The following is a 22,393-nucleotide window of genomic DNA, read 5'->3' as shown; positions in this document are numbered from 1 at the left end:
GCTCCCCGCTCAGCAGGGAGCCTGCTTCCCCCTCTGACCCTCTCCCCTCTCATGCTCTCTATCTCATTCTCTCTCTCTTTATTTATATAAAATCTTAAAAAAATAAAAAGAAAAGCAACCACTATCTGCAAGGTAGGAGGTGCAGAGAAGTGAATCCAAGGTGATATCGGGAGATAAAGGCTGGCGGGGAGTGGGAGGGGAGGCAGCCTCCATAAGCCAGGATACCAGAAAGTGATAGAGCAGCGGAGTGCAAAATCAGAACTTTTAGAAGTCAGCTCCAGTGAGGGACTTGCCTACCTGAAAGGCACTAGGTGGTGAAGCAGGGCAGAATCTTAGGTGGGAAACTATGGTCTCAGGATCCTTGGGGTCACAGAAAGAATGGGTGGTAGAGTTCCCAGGCATCAGAATAGGGAAGCTGGCTGTAATCAGGAAACCCAGGGCTGGGCTTTCAGCTTGGTGTTGCCATAAACTGCAAACCGTGACATGGTCTGGCGACCACTCTTCGAGAAGTGGCCCAGCAAGCAGCACAACTGCAGGGAAACCACCCTCCCTCCCCTAGGAGGAGAAGCGCGGGTGCATGCAACAGGAGTCTGCAGAGTTCGGAGACTTAAAATGGGGTCACATGCCTGAGATAGAAATGCTTGCTCACGGGCTGGGAGAGCATGGAGTAGGGACAGAGACCAGGGAGAAAGGAGTGATTGACTACTTTTCCTTGAGGGCACACTGAGGAGTGGGAGTGCAAGCTTTTGGCACTGGGGCTGGAGATTGGGAAGACACCATTTTCATTCTTATCCTCTGAAGGGGTGTAGAAAGCCTTCAGGGAAAAAAAGCCACATAGAGCCAACCGGAGCTGCATCCAGAGCTGCATCTGGAGCTGCTTACTTAGCCTGGCACCCTGGTGAGGGCAATGTAATTCCACCTGGGGCAAAGATACCTGAGAATCAGCCCAATAGGCCCCTCTCCCAGCAGATCAGCAAGAATATCCAGCTAAGACCAAGTTTATGGATCACATAGAACTGCAAAACTCCAGCACTGGGAGAAAATGGTATATAGAATTCATGGGCTTTTTCTCATAATTCTTTAGTCTTTCAACTTTAATTTTTTTCTCTTTTCAATCAATTTCTTATTTTATGAACTCTTGTCTTTTTTTACTTTTCATTTTTAGATTTACATTCTATCCTTTCATTGTATTTAATTTTATTTTTGTATGTATATATATGTTTTTCTTTCTTTACAATTTTGGGATGCAGTTTCTTCTAACAAACAGACCAAAATACACACAGAATCTAGTGTATTGCTCGATTCTCTTCACCATTCTGATTATGTTATTTTTTAAAGTCTTTTTTTAATTTTCATTTTTAGTAATATTCTAACCTTCAATGTATTTCATCTTATTTTTGTATATATTTGTTTTGCTTTCTTGACAATTTCGGATGTAGTTTCTTCTAACAAACACACCAAAATACACCCAGGATATAGTGTACTGCTCTTCTCATCTGTCTGTTTATATTTATTTTATTTTATTTTAAGATTTTTATTTATTTATTTGACAGAGAGAGACACAGTGAAAGAGGGAACACAAGCAGGGGGTATGGGAGAGGGAGAAGCAGGCTTCCTGCTAAGCAGGGAGCCTGACGCGGGGCTCGATCCCAGGACTCTGGGATCATGACCTGAGCCAAAGGCAGATGCCCAACGACTGAGCCACCAAGGTGCCCCTCTGTCTTTTATTTTTTAAGATTTTATTTATTGATTTGACAGGGGGAGAGAGAAAGAGTACACAAGCAGGGGGAGCCAGAGAGAGAGATGCGGAGCTCGATCCCAGGAACCCGGGATCATGACCTGAGTCTAAGGCAGACACTTAACTAACTGAGCCACCCAGGTGTCCCTTTATTTTTTGTCTTTTAATTTTCATTTTTACAATTACATTTTATCCTTTCACTGTATTTTACTTTTGTACATATGTTAAGTTTTTCTTTCCTTATAATTTTGGGATCCATTTTCTAACAAACAGACCAAAATACCCACAGGATCCAGTATATTGCTCTGTTCCGTTCACCTGATTATATTCATTTTTTTTTTAATTGTTTTCTGGTTTCAGGTCTCTTCTGATTTTTTTGTGTATATTTCTCTGGGGTTATTGTTGCCATATAGGTATTCTGTTCTCTTGTTCATCTCTTCTTCTCTGGACAGCATGACAAGATGGGAAAACTCACCTCAAAAAAAAAAAGAACAAGAGGCAGAACTGACTGCCAGACACCCAATCAGTATGGGCATAAGTAAGATGTTGGAACTAGAGTTCAGAATAATGATTATAAATATACTAGCGGGGCTTGAGAAAAGCATAGAAGACATGTGAGAATACCTTTCTGTAGAAATAAAAGAACTAAAATATAATCAGATCAAAATAAAAAGGGCTATTAATGAGATGCAATCGAGGCTCTAACTGCTAGGATAAATGAGGCAGAAGAGAGAATTAGTGATATTGAAGACAAAATAATGGAGAATAAAGAAGGTAAGAAAAAGAGAGGAAACAAGTATCAGATCACAAGGGGAGAATTCAAGAGATAAGTGATACCATAAAGGGAAACAATATTAGAATAATTGGAATCCCACAAGAAGAGGAAAGAGAGAGGGGGACAGAAGGTATATTGGAGCAAATTATAGCAGAGAACTTCCCTAATCAGGGGAAGGAAACAGGAACCCACGTCCAGGAAGCATAGAGAACCCCGCCCTCAAAATCAATAAAAACAGGTCAACACCTCAATATATAATAGTGAAGCTCGCAAATCTCAAAGAGAAAATCCTGAAAGCAGATTGGGACAAGAGGTCCGTAACCTACAAGGGTAGAAACTGGCAGCAGACTATCCACAGACACCTGGAAGGCCATAAAGGACTGGCATGATATATTCAGGGCACTAAATGAGAAAAATATGCAGTCAAGAATACTTTATCCAGCTAGTATGTCATTCAAAATAGAAGGAGAGATAAAAAGCTTTCAGGACAAACTAAATGAATCTGTGGCCACAAAACCAGCCCTACAAGAAATATTAAAAGGGATCCTTTAAGGAAGCAAACAGAGAGCCCAAAAGTAACATAGACCAGAAAGGAACAGAGGTAATATACAGAAACACTGACTTTACAGGTAATAAAACAGCACAAAATTCATATCTTTCAATAGTTAATCTGAATGTAAATGGGCCAAATGCCCCCAATGAAAGGAAAAACAGTATCAGACTGGATTAAAAAGCAAGAACCATCGATACACTGTAGACAAGAGACTCATTTTAGACCCAAAGACATGTCCAGGTTGAAAGTGAGGGGGGCGGAAAACCGTTTATCATGTAATGGACATCAAAAGAAAGCTAGAGTGGGAATCCTCATATCAGACACTTAACCAAATGAGCCACCCAGGTGCCCCATTAGATTTTAAATCAAAGACTGTAATAAGAGATGAGGAAGGACACTATATCGTAATTAAAGGGTCTATCCAACAAGAACATCTAACAATTATAAATATTTCTGCCCCTAACATGGGAGCAGCCAATTATATAAGCCAATTAATAACAAAATCAAAGAAACGCAATTATAGCAATAGTAGGGGATTTTATCACCCCACTCACTGCAATGGAAAGATCATCAAAGCAGAATATCAACAAGGAAACAAGGGCTTTGAATGACACACTGGACCAGATGGACTTCACAGATACATGGAGAGCATTTCATCCTACAGCAATAGAATACACATTCTTCTCAAATGAACTTGGAACATTCTCCAAAATAGACCACTTACTGTGTCACAAATCAGGTCTCAACCGGTACCAAAAGATTAGGATCATTCCCTGCATATTTTTGGACCACAATGCTTTGAAACTTGAACTCAATCCCAAGAGGAAATTGGGAAAGAACTCAAATACATGGAGGTTAAAGAGCATCCTACTAAAGAATGAATGGGTCAACCAGGAAATTAAAGAATTTAACAAATTCATGGGAACAAATGAAAATGAAAACACACCTGTTCAAAACCTTTGGGATGCGATAAAGGCAGTCCTAAGAGGGAAGTACATAGCAGTATAAACCTTTCTCAAAAAATTAGAAAAGTCTCAAACATACAAGCTAACGTTACACCTAAAGGAGCTGGAGAAAGCAAATAAAGCCTAAACTAAGCAGGAAAAGAGAATTAATAAGGATTCAAGCAGAAATAAATGAAATAGAAACAAAAAGAACAGAACAGATAGACAAAACTAGGAACTGGTTCTTTGAAAGAATTAATAAGATGGATAAACCCCTGACCAGACTTATCAAAAAGAAAAGAGAAAGGACTCAAATAAATAAAATCATGAATGAAAGAGATCACAACCAACACCAAAGAAACACAATTATAAGAACATATTAAGAGCAACCATATGCCAACAAATTAGGCAATTTGGAAGAAATGAGTGCATTCCTAGAAACGTATAAACTACCAAAACTGAAACAGGAAGAAATAGAAAACTTGAACAGATCCATAACCAGCAAGGACATTGAAGCAGTAATCAAAAATCTCCCAACAAACAAGAGCCCAGGGATGGATGGCTTCCCAAGGGAATTCTTCCAAACATTTAAAGAAGAATTAGTACCTGTTCTTCTGTTGTTGTTGTTGTTTTTTTTAAACAACAGAATGGAAGGAGAACTTCCAAACTCTTTCTATGAGGCCAGCATTACCCTGATACCAAAACCAAAGACCCTACCAAAAAGGAGAATTAAGACCAATATCCCTGATGAACATGGGTGCAAAGATTCTCACCAAGATACTAGCCAATAGGATCCAACAGTACATTAAAAAGATTATTCACCACGACCAAGTGGGATTTATTCCTGGGCTGCAAATCAATCTGCAAATCAATGTGATATACCACATTAATAAAAAAAAAAAAGGACAAGAACCATATGATCCTCTCAATAGATGCAGAAAAAGCATTTGACAAAGTACAGCATCCTTTCTTGATTAAAACTCTTCACAGTGTAGGGATACAGGGAACATACCTCAATATCATAAAAGCCATATACGAAAAGCCCACAGTGAGTATCATTCTCAACGAGGACTCAGCTTTTCCCCTAAGGTCAGGAACATGACAGCAATGTCCATTCTCACCACCGTTGTTCAACATAGTACTAGAAGTCCTAGCCTCAACAATCAGACAACAAAAAGAAATAAAAGGTATCCAAATTGGCAAAGAAGTCAAACTCTCTCTTCACAGATGACATGACACTCTATGTGGAAAACCCAAAAGACTCCATCCCAAAATTGCTAGAACTCATATAAGAATTCAGCAAAGTGGCAGGATATAAAATCAATGCACAGAAATAAGTTGCATTTCTATACTCTAACAATGAGACAGAAGAAAGAGAAATTAAGGAGTCGATCCCATTTACAATTGCACCCAAAACCATAAAGTACCTAGGAATAAACATAACCAAAGAGGCAAAAGATCTGTACTCTGAAAACTACAGAATACTCTTGAAAGAAATTGAGGAAGACACAAAGAAACGGAAAAACATTCCATGCTCATGGATTGGAAGAACAAATATTATGAATATGTCTATGCTACCTAGAGCAATCTACACATTCAATGCAATCCCTATCAAAATACCATCAACTTTTTTCATAGAGCTGGAATAAATAATCCTAAAATTTGTATGGAACCAGAAAAGACCCCAAATAGCCAGAGGAATGTTGCAAAAGAAAAGCTAAGCTGGTGGCATCACAATTCCAGACTTCAAGCTCTATTACAAAGCTGTAATCATCAAGACGGTATGATACTGGCACAAAAGCAGACACATAGATCAATGGAACAGAATAGAAAGCTCAGAAAGGGACCCTCAACTCTAGAGTCAACTAAACTTAGACAAAGCAGGAAAGACTACCCAAGGGAAAAAGGACAGTCTCTTCAATAAATGGTGCTGGGAAAATTGGACAGCCACATGCAGAAGAAAGAAACTGGACCATTGTCTTACACCATACACAAAAATAGCCTCAAAATTTATGAAAGACCTAAATGTGAGACAGGAATCCATCAAATTCCTAGAGGAGAACACAGGCAGCAACCTCTTCGACCTCAGCCGCAGCAACTTCTTCCTAGAAACATCGCCAATGGCAAGGGAAACAAAGGCAAAAATGAACTTCATCAAGATAAAAAGCTTCTGCACAACAAAGAAACAGTCGGCAAAACCAGAAGACTACCAACAGCATGGGAGATATTTGCAAATGTCTTATCAGATAAAGGGCTACTATCTAAAATCTATAAAGAACTTATTGGGGCGCCTGGGTGGCTCAGTCGTTAAGCGTCTGCCTTCGGCTCAGGTCATGATCCCAGGGTCCTGGGATCGAGCCCCGCATCGGGCTCCCTGCTCGGCGGGAGGCCTGCTTCTCCCTCTCCCACTCCCCCTGCTTGTGTTCCTGCTCTCGCTATCTCTCTCTCTCTGTCAAATAAACAAATAAAATCTTTTAAAAAAATAAAATAAAAAAAATAAAATCTATAAAGAACTTATCAAACTCAGCACCCAAAGCACAAATAATCCAACCAAGAAATGGGCAGAAGACAGAAACAGACATTTCTCCAAAGAAGCCATCCAAATGGCCCACAGATACATGAAAAAATGCTCAACATCATTGGGCATCAGGGAAATACAAATCAAAACCACCATGAGATACCACCTCACGCTGGTCAGAATGGCTAAAATTAACAAGTTAGGAAATGACAGATATTGGTGAGAATGTGGAGAAAGGGGAACCCTCCTACACTGTTGTTGGGAATGAAAACTGGTACAGACTCTGGAAAACAGTATGGAGGTTCCTCAAAAAGTTGAAAATAGAGCTACCCTATGATCTAGCAATTGCACTACTAGGAATTTACCCACAAGATACAAATGTAGTGAAGAAGGGGCACCTGCACACCAATGTTTATAGCCAATGTCCACAATAGCCAAACTAAGGAAAGAGCCCAGATGTCCACCGACAGATCAACGGATGAAGAAGATGTGGGATAGGGGCGCCTGGGTGGCTCCGTCGTTAAGTGTCTGCCTTCAGCTCAGGTCGTGAAACCAGGGTCCTGGGATCAAGCCCCGCATCGGGCTCCCTGCTCGGCGGGGGGCCTGCTTCTCCCTCTCCCACTCCCCCTGCTTGTGTTCCCTCTCTCCCTGTCTCTCTCTCTGTGTCAAATAAATAAATAAAATCTTAAAAAAAAAAAAAAAAGATGATGTGGTATAGGGGCACCTGGGTGGCTCAGTTGGTTAAGCATTTGCCTTCAGCTAAGGTCATGATCCCAGGGTCCTGCAATCGAGCCCTGCATCAGGCTCCCTGTTCAGCAAGAAGCCTGCTTCTCCCTCTCCCACTCCCCCTGCTTGTGCTCACTTTCTGTCAAATAACGAACTAAAATCTTTTAAAGAAAAATTAAAAAAGGAGATGTGGTATACATATACAATGGAATACTACTCAGACATCAAAAACAATCTTGCAATTTACAACGACCTCGATGGAACTAGGGGGTACTCTGCTAAGCAAAATAAGTGAATTAGAGAAAGACAATTATTATATGATCTCACTCATATATGGAATTTAAGAAACAAAACAGGATCATAGGGGAAGGGAGGGAAAAATAAAACAAGACAAAATCAAAGAGAGAGACAAATCATAACACTCTTTCTTAATCATAGGAAACAAACTGAGGTTTTCTGGAGGGAAGAGGGGTGGGTGGATGTGGTAACTGGGTGACGAACGTTAAGGAAGGCACATGATGTAATGAGTACTGGGTATTATATGCAACTGATGAATCACTGACCTCTACCTCTGAAACTAATAATACACTATATGTTATTTAACTGAATTTAAATTTTTAAGAATGCTATAGAAACCCTATATATAAATGTTTATAAAGCTGCTATATGCATTGTACCAGTATTAAAATGTGATGTACTTTGTGTCTTTTACTAATTTTATGAAAGGTTTTGTATTGTACCCATTTGCGAATCCTATAAATGCTATGGCTTCATTAAACTGTTGTTAATTATATAATTCCAATGGTTATTTTCAGACTGAATAAAAACAATATAAACACCAAGGTACATCTGGTTATATTTTTAAAGAGCAATAAAAAACCAAAAATAAATAAATGTAGAGCATAAATATATCCATTACTATATGAAATAGAGGAATTGCTCCTGGTAAAGTAAAACTTTTTTTATTATATGCAATTAGATTTTTTCATGGATATGAATTACAAGAATTAAAGTAGAAAAATGGAAAATAGGTTCTATATAATTTTAAACAGTGAAACAGTTAACATCAGGGTTGTGAGATCAAGCCCCATGGCAGCTCCGTGCTGGGCATGGAGCCTGCTTAAGATTTTCTGTGCCCCTCCCCACCCCTCTCTCTCCATCTCTAAAACAACAACAACAAAACAGATTCTTTGGCTCTCCCCTCCAAACATGTATGCCTCCACTGTTCCAAGTTTAATGGCAGTTTCATTGTCAACTTATCTCCCTACATCAGAGATGAGACTTGCATCCTGAACGCTCTTTCTTGCCAAAATGCCCACAAAGCATCCCCACATAATAGAGAAAAATCTGTTCTTCACAGACCTCAAATTCCATGAAATTTTATCCAAGACACCATGTATTTTTTAACCAACATTCACCTGATGTCTTAAACATCAGCAAAAGCATACTTTTATCTTTTGATCCATTCCACTTCTAACTGGCCATCTCTCCATGAAAATATGTAAAATATGCTGTCACATCATGACATATTTCAAATGACTACCATCTCTGCACAGATGGAATTTAAGCCACTCATGATGAGGCCCCCAAAAGCTCTACTCTCTAAACCTGAACTTACCCTTCAGCTCAGCTGCACACTGTTCATTATGCCATGAAATGATTGTTTTTCCTGAATGACCATCTCACATGCTGTTTCGCTTCACCAAACTTTCCCTACAATTCTATGCCTAGTTTATTTCTGTGAACATGTATTTTTTCACATTGACACTTATACTCTGAAAGACTTCTCTGTCATCCCTAGATGGTAGAACTCCTGCAAAATACTGCATTGATTCTGAAGATCTCCAACAGCATTAATAAAGTTTCATTTGCAGAGGTTTATTTACATGAGGGTCATATATCTCATCTCCCTATAAGTATATCTGGGTATTGGGTTGGAACTGGAGACATCAGCATGAACTCATATTTAGGTATATAGATACACAGAGATACATACAGATGTAAAACATCTATATATGTATAACATACATTTCCTCCTTCTGTATGTGTAGAGGGCCAAATGGAAATGATACTCCTATAACAATCATCAAACCCAACACCCAGATCTTGATTTTATTTTATTTTTTTAAGATTTTATTTATTTATTTGACAGAGAGAAAAACAGTGAGAGAGGGAACACAAGCAGGGGGAGTGGGAGAGGGAGAAGCAGGCTTCCTGCCGAGCAGGGAGCCCGATGTGGGGCTGGATCCCAGGACCCTGGGATCATGACCTGAGCCAAAGGCAGACGCTTAATGACTGAGCCACCCAGGTGCCCCCAGATCTTGATTTTAAATATCATTCTCTAATAAAAGTTTCCTTTGAGAAAGGGCTGATGCTAAGGCAAAGACAGGGAATATACAAGAAATGAAAGATCTTATAGGAGTGATAAATAAGTGCTCAGATCAAAAGTTTGAAGGCACATCAATGGGACAGCAAAGTCAACCTGAGACAAGTTCTCCAGTGGCTAATGTTGGAACAATTTTAACAACCAAAGAGCATAGTGTTGAATTAAACTCAAAGTATAAGTACACATAAGTCCATACCAATGTGAAAAATTAAAGAAATGAAGGGAAAGAGAAATATATTCCTAACAGAAGAATGTCAAATAATAAAGCTAAAAGTAGTGGAGCTAGCTCACTTTATCCACTCACCCTCTCCTTGAATATGAAGCTGCATTTAGTGATTTTTCTTCCAAAGAAAAGAGTACAAAAAAAACAAAAACAAAACAAAACAAAAAAACTAATTTCACAGTGAAGAAACCTGGAAAATACTTTAAACAAGTGATTGAAGTGAATATCACCTTACCGGTAAGTCATGTCAATGACCAAATGCTATGACATGGTAAGCTGTGGTATCCAATCTCTAGAATACCTAAATCCTGTCTGGTCATGAGGAAAATATAACTTGAATCCAGGTTTTTGAGGGTTATTCTAAAAAGTGCCTTGCCAGTATTTCTCCCACCCTGTCAAGTTCCTGAAAACCAAGGAAAGACTCAGAGAGTGTCTTAGAGGAGACAGGAGAGACACAGTGACAAAATCTGTGGTACTCTGGATTGGATCCTGGGAGAGCAAAAAGACCAAATGCACCAAGGTAATATCCAATAGTAACATTAGAGAAGACTGGATGGAAGGCATTTGAGACATCTCTATATTATCTTGGCAACTTTTCTACAAATCTGAAAAAAAAAAATTTTAAGTAAACTCTACAACCGATATGGGGCTTGAACTCACAACCCTGAGATCAAGAGGCACAGCCTCCACTGACTGAGCCAGCCAGGCTCTCCTACAAAAGTAAAATTATTATTATTTTTTAAAGATTTTATTTATTCATTTGAGACACAGAGATATATATATAGAGAGAGAAAGAAAGCACGAGCAGAGAAAGAGGCAGAGGGAGAGGGAGAAGCAGGCTCCTCACTGAGCCAGAAGCCCAATGTGGGGCTTGATCCCAGGACCCTGGGATCATGACCTGAGCCGAAGGCAGACGCTCAATGACTGAGCCACCCAGGCGCCCCAACAATTTATATTCTTCTGATGAGATTAGGGAATTCTGTCTTTCTTCCGCAGCAGAAATGGCAAAGCCTGTGTACACTGGGATTACAGCTCGTGAGAACAAAGGGCTGACAGTAGCGACTCGTGCAGCAATTAGTACAGAGGTGTTCACCACCCACAGCTGAGATTATCAAAAAGAGCCAAAAAAATGTAAAACATAGAGGAGAGGGTATGAAAAGAACAAAGGTGCTCGACAGAACACGGACAGCTGGAGTGACTTTGGTGTCAGGGGAGGCTCTCAGGGAGACCTTGGTCCTATGAATGTATTGGACCAGCTGCCTATGATGGTACAGGATGAATACCATGGAGCCACATGAGTCCCAAACACAAAACATCAGGAAAGGATATCAATACTGTGTATCAATACCGCATCAATACTGAGTGTGAGACTTTGTCGTTTAGTGGAGCAGAATGGTATCCAAAACATTTTTCCTTTGTGATCATTTTGTTTTTCCACTTGCCAGTCACAAACATAGGAAAAATAAAATGTACCAGTATGTGGAGGATCCAGCAGAGGATCCTGAAGGGCCAAATGTACTTCAGGATTTTCACATTGAGCTCTGCCCACATGGAGTGTCTGGGGCTGATGGTGATGGCCTTGAAGACACTCAGGAGATAGGTGGTACCAATGGTCACACCCCTGGCCACTCTGTGAATGTATAAAACAAGTCTGCATCCAAAATAATTGAGGACATGTCTTAACCCAAAAGCTGCCACTGTCCCTGGGATTCCTCTGGAAAGAATGACAAAGGAGTTGGCTACAGCCAGGTGCCTGAGAATCAAATCCATGGACCTTAGCTTGCATCCACTGAAAGAAAGGGACATATAATGATATAAGAGTGAGAAATTCCCCCAAACTCCAACAACTATCCGGAATAGGGAGATCATTGCAAATTTCAAATCCGCGGAGGCTATCCTCTCATTTTCCAAGGACTCCACATCAAAATGCACAAGCAGAAGTTACTGTACAGAAACATGAGTTGTGGGCTACATTTTTCATGGAAACAGAAATCCCCAAGCCTCCATGTCCCACTCTTCTTCCAAGAATTCATTTTGATAATGTATGTTCTTCATTAAGACATTTGCCAAGTTTGATGTGTATCTTGTCATAGCACCTACATACGTCACTGTTATTAGTGCTTTACATAGCCTAACATTTAATATTCACAAGTTTGTGAGTTAGAAACTAAAATTATTGTCCTTTACAGACAAGGGGAATTTAGCTAGAGGGAAGCTGTGACTCACTTACATAGCACTGTAGTCAGGGACCAAACCTAGGAAGCCTCATTACAGTGACACTGGTGCTTACTATCATACCATGCTCTCATAGCTACCTCATTTTGACTATCTATACTATTTCCACATTACTTTATAAGCAGTCTTTTTAAAGTTTATTTTCTATAAGCTTTGTCGTAATAATTTCCCATTTGTGGGCACCTGGGTGGCTCAATTATTAAGCGTCTGCCTTCGTCTCAGGTCATGATCCCAGGGTCCTGGGATCGAGCCCTGCATCGGGCTCTCTGCTCCGCGGGAAGCCTGCTTCTCCCTCTCCCACTCCCCCTGCTTGTGTTCCCTCTCTCGCTGTCTCGCTGTCAAATAAATAAATAATAATTTCCCATTTGTCTATGTATTTATTTTATATTCTGAGAACACTTTTGAATGAAGATTCAGAGATTTTAATAAATGTAGATGCATTGAGTGATTTTCCATGTTTTGATTGGATGTATTGAAGATGGAGCAATATAAAGATGTTAACAAAAAGAGCTACTTCATTTTTTGTTGGGAACTAAGCACAATGGCAATAATCACAGAAATCATTGCACAAAATTAAAGTGTGCCCTAAATTACGGAAGGTGACATAGTATAAGTGACAAAATACTTTAGGGTAGAAATTAATTTAATACTTATTATAGTATTGGGGCATCTGGGTGCCTCAGTCGGTTAAGCACCTGCCTTCGGCTCAGGTCATGATCCTGGGGTCCTGGGATCGAGCCCCATGTCCAGCTCCCTGCTCAGCAGAGAGCCTGCTTCTCCCTCTCCCTCTGCCTGCCACTCTGCCTACTTGTGCTCTCTATCTGTCGAATAAATAAATAAAATCTTTTTAAAAATACTTATTATAGTACTATAGTATATAGAGAGAGACTACAAGATTATTAGAAAAACTAACTGAAACTCTAGTATTTGATTTGGGAAAGCTATTAAAGTGTAAAAAAATATGCTACATGTGATTTGGAGTCATGAAATCTTTTGCATTGAATAAATTGAAATGGGTAAGAGATGAATAGAGAGCATGGTCATAATATTGGAATTTTTTTTTTTAAGATTTTATTTGTCAGAGGGAGAGAGCACAAGCAGGAAGAGTGGCAGGCAGAGGGCGAAGCAAACTCCTCACTGAGCAAGGAGCCGGATGTGGGACTTGATCCCAGGACCCTGAGATCATGGCCTGAGCTGAAGGCAAACGCTTAACCAACTGAGCCACCCTGGCATCCCTATTGGAATGGTTTTAAGCCAGAAAAACACAGCACAAGAAACATTTAAGCTTTAAAATTGCTGAAGTCCTAATTGTTTTTCTGCTGTCTGAAAACTTCGTTTATGACATTAAAGGACCTTTCTTAATTTCAGGTGGAAAAATCATCTCACTGTGATCAAAAGACCACAGATATTTTTAGTAGACACACATTTTACCATCTCCATTAAGGACATCACAAACAAATTACAGAGAAAATAATTCTATTTTTTTAAGGTTTTGTTTATTTGACAGAGAGAGACACAGCAAGAGAGGGAACACAAGCAGGGGGAGTGGGAGAGGGAGAAGCAGGCTTCCCGCCGAGCAGGGAGCCCAATGCGGGGCTCGATCCCAGGATCCTGGGACCATGATCCGAGCCAAAGACAGACGCTTAATGACTGAGCCACCCAGGCGCCCCAAATAATTCTATTTTATTGCAATTCAGCCACACTCTTCCTGCTGAAAATTGAACAAATCAATTAGCTCCATCATACTTATTATGAAGGTGTTCAGTACAAGCCTCCCCAAAATGTGCCACTTTGGCATATGGATTAGTTTAAGCCAAAGCCAGTAAGACCCAAAAGATGCAGAAGAGCTTTTACTTTCTCTTAATGACCTAAAAGAATTCAGATAGGGGGCCTGGCTCCGAAGGAGAGCTTTTACCAGAGATATCTTTTATTTGGAAGACCTTATTTGTATGGCAGGGCGAACATCTAATTACCAAACACCTGCTCTTCTCATCCTGTCAATTACCCTCCTCCCTTTGGAAGCCCCAGGATCCTATCATATTCCTTGGCTCAGGATGGCAAATAAACCTCAGTTGCCTGACTTGTTCTGGGGTCTCATATTCTTACGGGGCCCCTGTATGTAATCAAATTTGCTTTTCTCCTATTAATCTGTCTTATATTCATATGATTATTAGAGCAGCCAAAGAACCTATAAGGGTAGAAGGAATTTTTTTCTCCCCTTCCCAACAATCATATGCACAGAACATAATTACATTCCTCCTGAAATACACTCTGTGAAATTTGCATATCATTATTAGCTATTAGATTAATTTCCAAGTTACAGTTTTTGGGTTTGTTTGTTTGTTTGTTTGTTTAAGATTTTATTTATTTGACAGAGAGAGACAGCGAGAGCAGGAACACAAGCAGGGGGAGTGGGAGAGGGAGAAGCAGGCCTCCCGCTGAGCAGGGAGCCCAATGTGGGACTCGATCCCAGAACCCTGGGAGCATGACCTGAGCCGAAGGCAGACACTTAACAACTGAGCCACCCAGGCGCCCGTTTGGTTTTTTTAATGTAGGCTCCACACCCAGTGTGGAGCCCAACACAGGGCTTAAACTCACAACCCTAAGATCAAGATCTGAGCTGAGATCAACTTTCAATGTGACAAATTGTAAGTTTCAGATGGTAACTAAGCATGAGATTTTAAGAGACATTCCATCAAAAAGAAAAAGCACTGAGTTGGAAGACAACTCACACTCCGTACACAAACACCCATGTATCTTTACACTTACACAAAGATACACACACATGTATAGCCACACATACTCAAATACAAAATCACATACTCACATGAATGTATGAGTTCAGTCTCTCTCATACTCCACATAGTCCCTATCACATGCTCACAAGAACTCACACACACTCACCCCATACACACTCATGCTCTTCCACACACATGCATAAGGAAACATGCAATGACAAACTCACACAATTATACTCAGGCTCATAAATATCACACTCAATCCATCATCATGGGTGAACCTGTCTCAGTGAGGTGTTCATATATGGAAAACAGTAGTTTTCCATAGTAACTACAGTCCTGAACATGGCATCATTCATAATCCATCATTCATTCCATCATTTATACTCCGTCCAACACTGCAACCACCCGCATGGAAACCGTTTCCAACGTACAGAACTCAAAAAGTGCCATGAGCATGGCCACTTCAGTCTAAGGCACAGGGCAGGAAGGTTGGTGCGTTTGGACAAGTGACAGTATAAGAGTGATACAGCAGGGTGTGAAAGCAGGCGCAGGGGGAAGGGGCAGAAGGATAAACTGGAGCAGGGGTCCACCTTTGGCTCAGGTCATAATTCCAGGGTCCTGGGATCAGGTCCTGTGTCGGGCTCCCTGCTCAGTGCGCAGCCTGCTTCTCCCTCCGCAGCTGCCCCTGCTTGTGCTCACTCACTCTCTCTCTCACTTACTCTGTCAAATAAATAAATAAAATCTTTAAAATAAGGATAAATAGGAGCTGTGGAGAGTCTGGGGGCAGGGAAGTGACAGAAGACAGAATCTGTATTAATTTCTAGGACTGCTGTTAACATATCACTACAAACTGAGTGGATTAAGGGCGCCTGGGTGGCTTAGTTGGTTGGGCGACTGCCTTCGGCTCAGGTCATGATCCTGGAGTCCCGGGATCGAGTCCCGCATCGGGCTCCCTGCTCGGCGGGGAGTCTGCTTCTCCCTCTGACCCTCCCCACTCTCATGTGCTCTCTCTCTCTCTCTCTCTCTCTCTCAAATAAATAAATAAAATCTTAAAAAAAAAACTGAGTGGATTAAAACCACAGAAATTTATTCTCTCACAGTTCTGGAAGTGGGTGTTTGAAATCAAGTTGCTGGCAGGGCCGTGCTCCACCTGCAGGCTCTGGGGGCAAATCTTTCCTTGCCTCATTCTCAGCCTTGGCTTCCCATAGGGACCCCCTGTGTGTTCGTAACTACCGTCCTCCTTGTCCCAACCCCAGAGATTCTGGCTCTTAGTTCTTCGTGGGACCCAGCATCAATGAAGGGGCCCAACTCATTCCACTGTGAGGCCAGTGTAAACACTGAAGCTCCCAGATACATTTCTGAGGATGGAGCACAGGGTCTAGTCAATGGGGAAGCCTCCTCCATGAGGAGGGCTGCTCTGCCTAAGATCTGATAGCGGAGGGTCAGTCTACCCCACCTTCCTGATGTTGTACCAGACCCTGCGTGTGTCTCCAGGTGACAAGTGTACTTTAAAACAGGGGAGGAGAACCTCACATCTTGGCCTCCACTTGGAAACTCTAAGTGCACAGATTTTCACATGCCCCTGAACATGGCATCATTGGGATAGCAATCAGATCACATACACACTCGCTGGCCATGGGGAGGGTTTTGGATTTCACTGTGAATGCCATGGAAGACACTAGAACAGAAGGTAAGTCCTTAGAGGATGTAGGAGCACGTGGAAAGTGAGACAGGAGATGTCCCTCTGTGACCACCAGAGAATTAAACATAGGCTTCCAGAATCATTCCATTCAAGCAGAGCATCCCAAACCACATTTTATGGTCAAGTTTTCTCCTCTGACCTTTGGCCCCCACCTGTGTCATCTGCTTCATTCATTCCCACCTACCTGGGTGTGTGGCTACTGTCTCCTTTCTCTTCACATCCCAGGGCTCTTTCCTTTGCTCTAAAGGAGACCAGGTGTGGCTTAGATATAGCAAGACCTGCTTGTTAGAAAAAAGGAACATGACTTTTGCTGTGGATTCCCCAATTTCCAACCCAGCACTATCTATGCTCAGTAGAAAAGCAAGCACATTATAGAAGGTCATAGAAAATTATTTCTCCAAACACTGTTTGCTGATGGCTTCTTTAGAATACTTAAGAAGTATTTTCAATTTGCGCATTCTAAGTCCACTTCCAAGAACTACTGAATCAGAAATAAGGTGTGTAAATTGGAATTTAACATGTGGGCAATAATATTTTATGCCACTGGATTTCTCTGATTATCCGTAATCTAAAGTGAAGGATACAGATCACTTCACAAAAGAGAAAGATTAAGGTCAAGATGAAACATCATGAAGATTTTCTCCTTTACACCAACAAACCCTTGAACCCTAAATTTAGCCATGCAAAGCAGAAGTTCCCAGGAGACATTCTATAAATGCAACTAAACCCTGAGAATGGATGAGGAATTCTGGAGGCAAGTTATCCTCCAGGGAGACCAGGTTCCTGTAGTTACCCAACAGCATGTCCCTGTACAATTCCTGCTGAGCATGGTCCAGCATCTCCATTCCTCCTGAGAGAAGGCGATGGCTATATCCCTGAGTGTCAGCAGTCCCTGAAAGACAAAGTACAGTTATCAAGTGCCAGATTTCATAATTCGACCCAACATGAAAAAAGGGTTATAAAGAGCTGGTTCTGATTTAGGGGTTGGACCTGAATTATCCAATCAAATAACTGTAACACAGTATTATTTTCCACCGTACTTTCTAACCCTAAGGAAACAATATGACATAAGATCCACAAAAACAGGGGCACCTGGGTGGCTCAGTCGTTAAGCGTCTGCCTTCGGCTCCGGTCATGGTCCCAGGGTCCTGGAATCAAGCTCCGCATCGGGCTCCCTGCTCAGCAGGAAGCCTGCTTCTCCCTCTCCCACTCCCCCTGCTTGTGTTCCCTCTCTCACTGTGTCTCTCTCTGTCAAATAAATAAATAAAATCTTTAAAAAAAAATCCACAAAAACAGGGGTGCCTGCTGGCTCAGCATGTGTGCCCTCTCTCTCTCTCTCTCGACAAATTAATAAATAAAATCTTCCAAAGAAATACTGTAGATACTATATGAAACATAAAATATAAAATTAAGGTATCAACACAGGCATATATATAAGTTGTCATAAGTTGTATATATATCTCATATGGGAGACTCACAGTGAGTATAAAGGGTATTTCTCAAATCTTAATGTGTACAACAGACTGGAGAGCTTGTTAACCTGCCGATTCTGATTCAGAAGTTCTGGGGTGGGACCTGAGTTTCTGAATCTCTAACAGGCTCAGCCCTTGTGCTAATACCTGAAATCCAAGGGCCACTTTCTTTAACAACAAAGAGTCATTCATGAATGACTTTGAAGTGAGAGTCTCATGGCAATTATGGGTTCTTACAGAATAGTAAGAATGGCAAGAGCCATCGTTTTAACATGTCCTATATACGAGACATTATTCTATCAGTTTTCATAACTCATAAAACCACAAAAAATAATCTGACTACAATATTATTCTTCTTTTAAAATAATATTTGTCTGGGGGGGGTACCTGGGTGGCTCAATCATTAAGCGGCTGCCTTCAGCTCAGGTCATGGTCCCAGGGTCCTGGGATCAAGCCCCGCATGGGGCTCCCTGCTCCGTGGGGAGTCTGTTTCTCCCTCTCCCCCCACCACTTGTATTCCCTCTCTCGCTGTCTCTCTCTCTCTCTCTGTCAAATAAATAAATAAAATTAAAAATATATATATATTTGTCCAGGGACACCTGGGTGGCTCAGTCGGTTAGGCGTCTGCCTTCAGCTCAGGTAATGATCCCAGGGTCCTGGGATCGAGTCCCACATCAGGCTCCCTGCTCAGCCGGGAGCCTGTTTCTCCCTCTCCGTCTGTCTGCTGCTCCCCCTGCTTGTGCGCGCTCTCTCTCTCTCTCTCTCTGACAAATAAATAAAACCTTAAAAAAAATGTTAAAAAAAAAAAGAAGAAGAATGTCTGTCCAATATCCAGTAAATGGTAGAGCTGGGATTTTACCTAGTTTATCTGACCTAGAATTTATCTAAAAGGAAGAGACATACAAGGCCAATATACAAAGACAATCCTAAAAGAATAACTATAACAGATTTTGTAACTGAGTCATGGAAACACTAAGGTACCAACACAGATTTGATCTAATAACTTCTACATTTTATGCATACATCATATATTTTTAAAATAACCAGATATTAAATTAATTATATTAATTATATCAAATGTGATATAATAGAAAAATTTATTAAGAAATACTTTCAATTGCATAAACAAATCTATTTGTAGATGAAGATTTTGTGTCTTTTTAAAAACACTACGGAGGGATCTGACAAGATGGTCAGGCTGCCCTGCAAGATTATCAAGGTAACCCGGCGTCTGCTGGCAGAACCAGTTCCTGGCATTAAAGAAGAACCGGATGAGAGCAACGCCCATTATTTTCATGTGGTCATTGCTGGCCCCCAGGATTCCCCCTTTGAGGGAGGGACTTTTAAGCTTAAACTATTCCTACCAGAAGAATACCTGATGGCAGCCCCTAAAGTATGTTTCATAACCAAAATTTATCATCCTAATGTAGACAAGTTGGGAAGAATATGTTTAGATATTTTGAAAGGTAAGTGGTCCCCAGCACTGCAGATCCGCACAGTTCTGTTATCAATCCTGTCTTTGTTAAGTGCTCCCAATCCAAATGATCCATTAGCAATGATGTAGTGGAGCAGTGGAAGACCAACGAAGCACAAGCCATAGAAACAGCTAGAGCATGGACTAGGCTACATGCCATGAATAATAATTTACAATCGATCTGGAGCGCCTGGGTGGCTCAGTTGGTTGAGCAACTGCCTTCAGCTCAGGTCATGATCCTGGAGTCCTGGGATCGAGTCCCGCATCGGGCTCCCTGCTCAGCGGGGAGTCAGCTTCTCCCTCTGACCCTCCCCCTCTCATGTACTCTCTCTCTCTCTCTCTCTCATTCTTGCTCTCTCAAATAAATAAATAAATCTTCAAAAAAATAAATAAAATCGATCTGATCATCAAGTGTGCATCACTTCTCCTGTTCTGCCAAGACTTCTTCCTTTTTTGTTTGCATTTAATGGACACAGTCTCAGAAACATTACAGAATAAAAGCCCAGACATCTTCAGTGCTTTGGTGATTAAATGCACATTAGCAAATCTATGTCTTGTCGTGATTCACTGTTGTAAAGCATGAGCAGAGGCTAGAAGTACCATCTGGATTGTGAAACATTTAAAAGCAGTGGCCCTTCTCTGCTTTTATTCACTCCCCCCATCATGGTTTAAGTATAAAGCACTGTGAATGAAGATAGTTGTCAGGGTTAGCTGCAGGGGTGTGAGTGTTTTTCTTTATTACTTTTTTTGAGGGGGGAGAGGTAGTTTTATTTTAATTGTATGGGCTCCTTATCCCCTTTTTATGGTGATCTAATTGCATTGGTTAAAAGCAGTTAACCAGTTCTTTAGAATATGCTCTCAAGCCAAGTCTAATTTTATTTAGATGCTGTAGATGGACAAGCTGGTTCACAAACATCACACCCCTAATAACATTGTGACTTTGCTGTCAAGTGTAGAATTCTTCCTTCAAGAAAAAGCTTGTGACCATTTTGTATGGTTTGTCTGGAAACTTCTGTAAATCTTACGTTTTAATATTTTTTGTTATTCTTAAAAAAAATAAAATAAAAACCAAAAACACTATGGAGACACGTACACAAGACAAAGACAAACCAGTATAAGAGCTATTATTTCTGACTGTGTATTTCATTGACAATTTTTATTTTCTCTCTCATTTGTGCTGAGTTATATTTTAGAATTTTAGGACACTGAACATATATAAGGTATCTGGGGTTTTTTTATTTTTGTTTTTTTCTGAAAATACAACAAAGTCATAAAGAAGAGCATGTCTCACATGACTTTGGAATGAAATGGAAACTTAGAGGACCAAGGCTTGACTGATTTAGGTTCATCTTGAAAAAACCAAATTCTCTAATACACAAAGGTGAGAGCCATCATTTCCCAAAGCAAACTGCAAGCAAAGATGAACTCAGAAGAGAGTTTCCAGATTAAATGTCATGGCTTATGCACATCACTCAGTAAATATCCCCAAATCCTTATTAATCATAATGGAAAAAATGCTAATGTTATAGAGGAGGAATCTGGCAGACAGCACCTGAACCACGCGAACGAACTTAACAGAGGCTGTAAAGGACACACTAAGTGTCTCGTAATTCCCATGAGGGTGCAGATACTGGTCTCCTGTTTCTGCCTCTTTTCACCCATCATTAATTTGTTTTAAAAATACCTTTATAGGGGGGAGACGAACCATTAGAGACAATGGACTCTGAAAAACAAACTGAGGGTTCTAGAGGGGAGGAGGGTGGGGGGTTGGGTTAGCCTGGTGATGGGTATTAAAGAGGGCACATTCTGCGTGGAGCACTGGGTGTTATGCACAAACAATGAATCATGGAACACTACATCAAAAACTAATGATGTAATGTATGGTGATTAACATAACAATAAAAAATTTTTTAAAAATACCTTTATAGGGGCACTTGGGTGGTTCAGTTGGTTAAGTACCTGCCTTTGGCTGAGGTCAGGGTCCTGGGATTGAGCCCCACATCAGGTTCCCTGCTCAGCAGAGAGCCTGCTTCTTCCTCTCCCTCTGCTGCTCCCCCTGCTTGTGCTCGCTCGCTCTCTCTCTCTCTCTCTCTCTCTCTCGCGGCCAGATAAATAAAACCTTAAACAAAACCTTTACAGAGGTGTGCTGACTGGCTCAGTCAGCAGAGCATGGGACTCTTGATCTCGGGGTTGTGAGTTTGGGCCCCACATTGAGTATAGAGATTACTTAAAAATAAAATCTTTAAAAATAATAAATAAATAGGGCGCCTGGGTGGCTCAGTTGGTTAAGTGACTGCCTTCGGCTCAGGTCATGATCCTGGAGTCCCGGGATCGAATCCCACACCGGGCTCCCTGCTCAGCAGGGAGTCTGCTTCTCCCTCTGACCCTCTTCCCTCTCATGCTCTCTATCTCTCATTCTCTCTCTCTCAAATAAATAAATAAATAAATCTTTTTAAAAAAATAATAAATAAATAAATGTGAAATTCATAAAAGCAAAGACTAGAGTGGTGGTTGCCAGGGGCTGAGGTTGGGGGTGGAACGGGGACATCTTGGACAAGTTTCAGCTATGCAAGATGAATAAGTTCAGCAAGGTGGATATAGACTATACTGTATCATAAATTTGAATTTGTTAAGAGAGTAGAACTTAATGTTCTCCCCACACATAGCTGTCTTTCCTGAGCCTACCCAATAGAAACGAACTCCCAGATAAGATACTTCTGGGGCACCTGGCTGGCTCAGTCTGAAGAGTATGTGACTCTGGATCTCAGGGTTGTGAGTTTGAGCCCCATGTTGGGTGTAGAGATTACTTGGAAGGAAGGAAGGGAGAGAGAGAGGCGGGAGAGAGAGAGGAAAGAAAAGAAAAGGAAAGGAAAGGAAAGGAAAGGAAAGGAAAGGAAAGGAAAGGA

General features: G+C 41.0%; 1 protein-coding gene and 2 pseudogenes across 1 annotated transcript in view; 1 reads left to right on the top strand and 2 right to left on the bottom strand.

Annotated features, from left to right (window-relative positions):
• LOC112806790 (uncharacterized) overlaps positions 1–22,393 on the top strand; it is a 909,505-nt gene that overhangs the window by 838,653 nt on the left and 48,459 nt on the right. The window lies entirely within an intron of this gene.
• LOC141371798 (vomeronasal type-1 receptor 2-like) lies at positions 10,219–11,732 on the bottom strand (annotated as a pseudogene).
• LOC112806498 (vomeronasal type-1 receptor 4-like) overlaps positions 16,545–22,393 on the bottom strand; it is an 11,825-nt pseudogene continuing 5,976 nt past the window's right edge.

The sequence above is a fragment of the Callorhinus ursinus genome, unplaced genomic scaffold (assembly GCF_003265705.2).
Source record: "Callorhinus ursinus isolate GAN/ISIS: 27379988/994484 unplaced genomic scaffold, GSC_fseal_2.0 scaffold101, whole genome shotgun sequence".
Lineage (NCBI taxonomy): Eukaryota > Metazoa > Chordata > Mammalia > Carnivora > Otariidae > Callorhinus > Callorhinus ursinus.
This window is presented reverse-complemented; position numbering and strand designations above follow the sequence as displayed.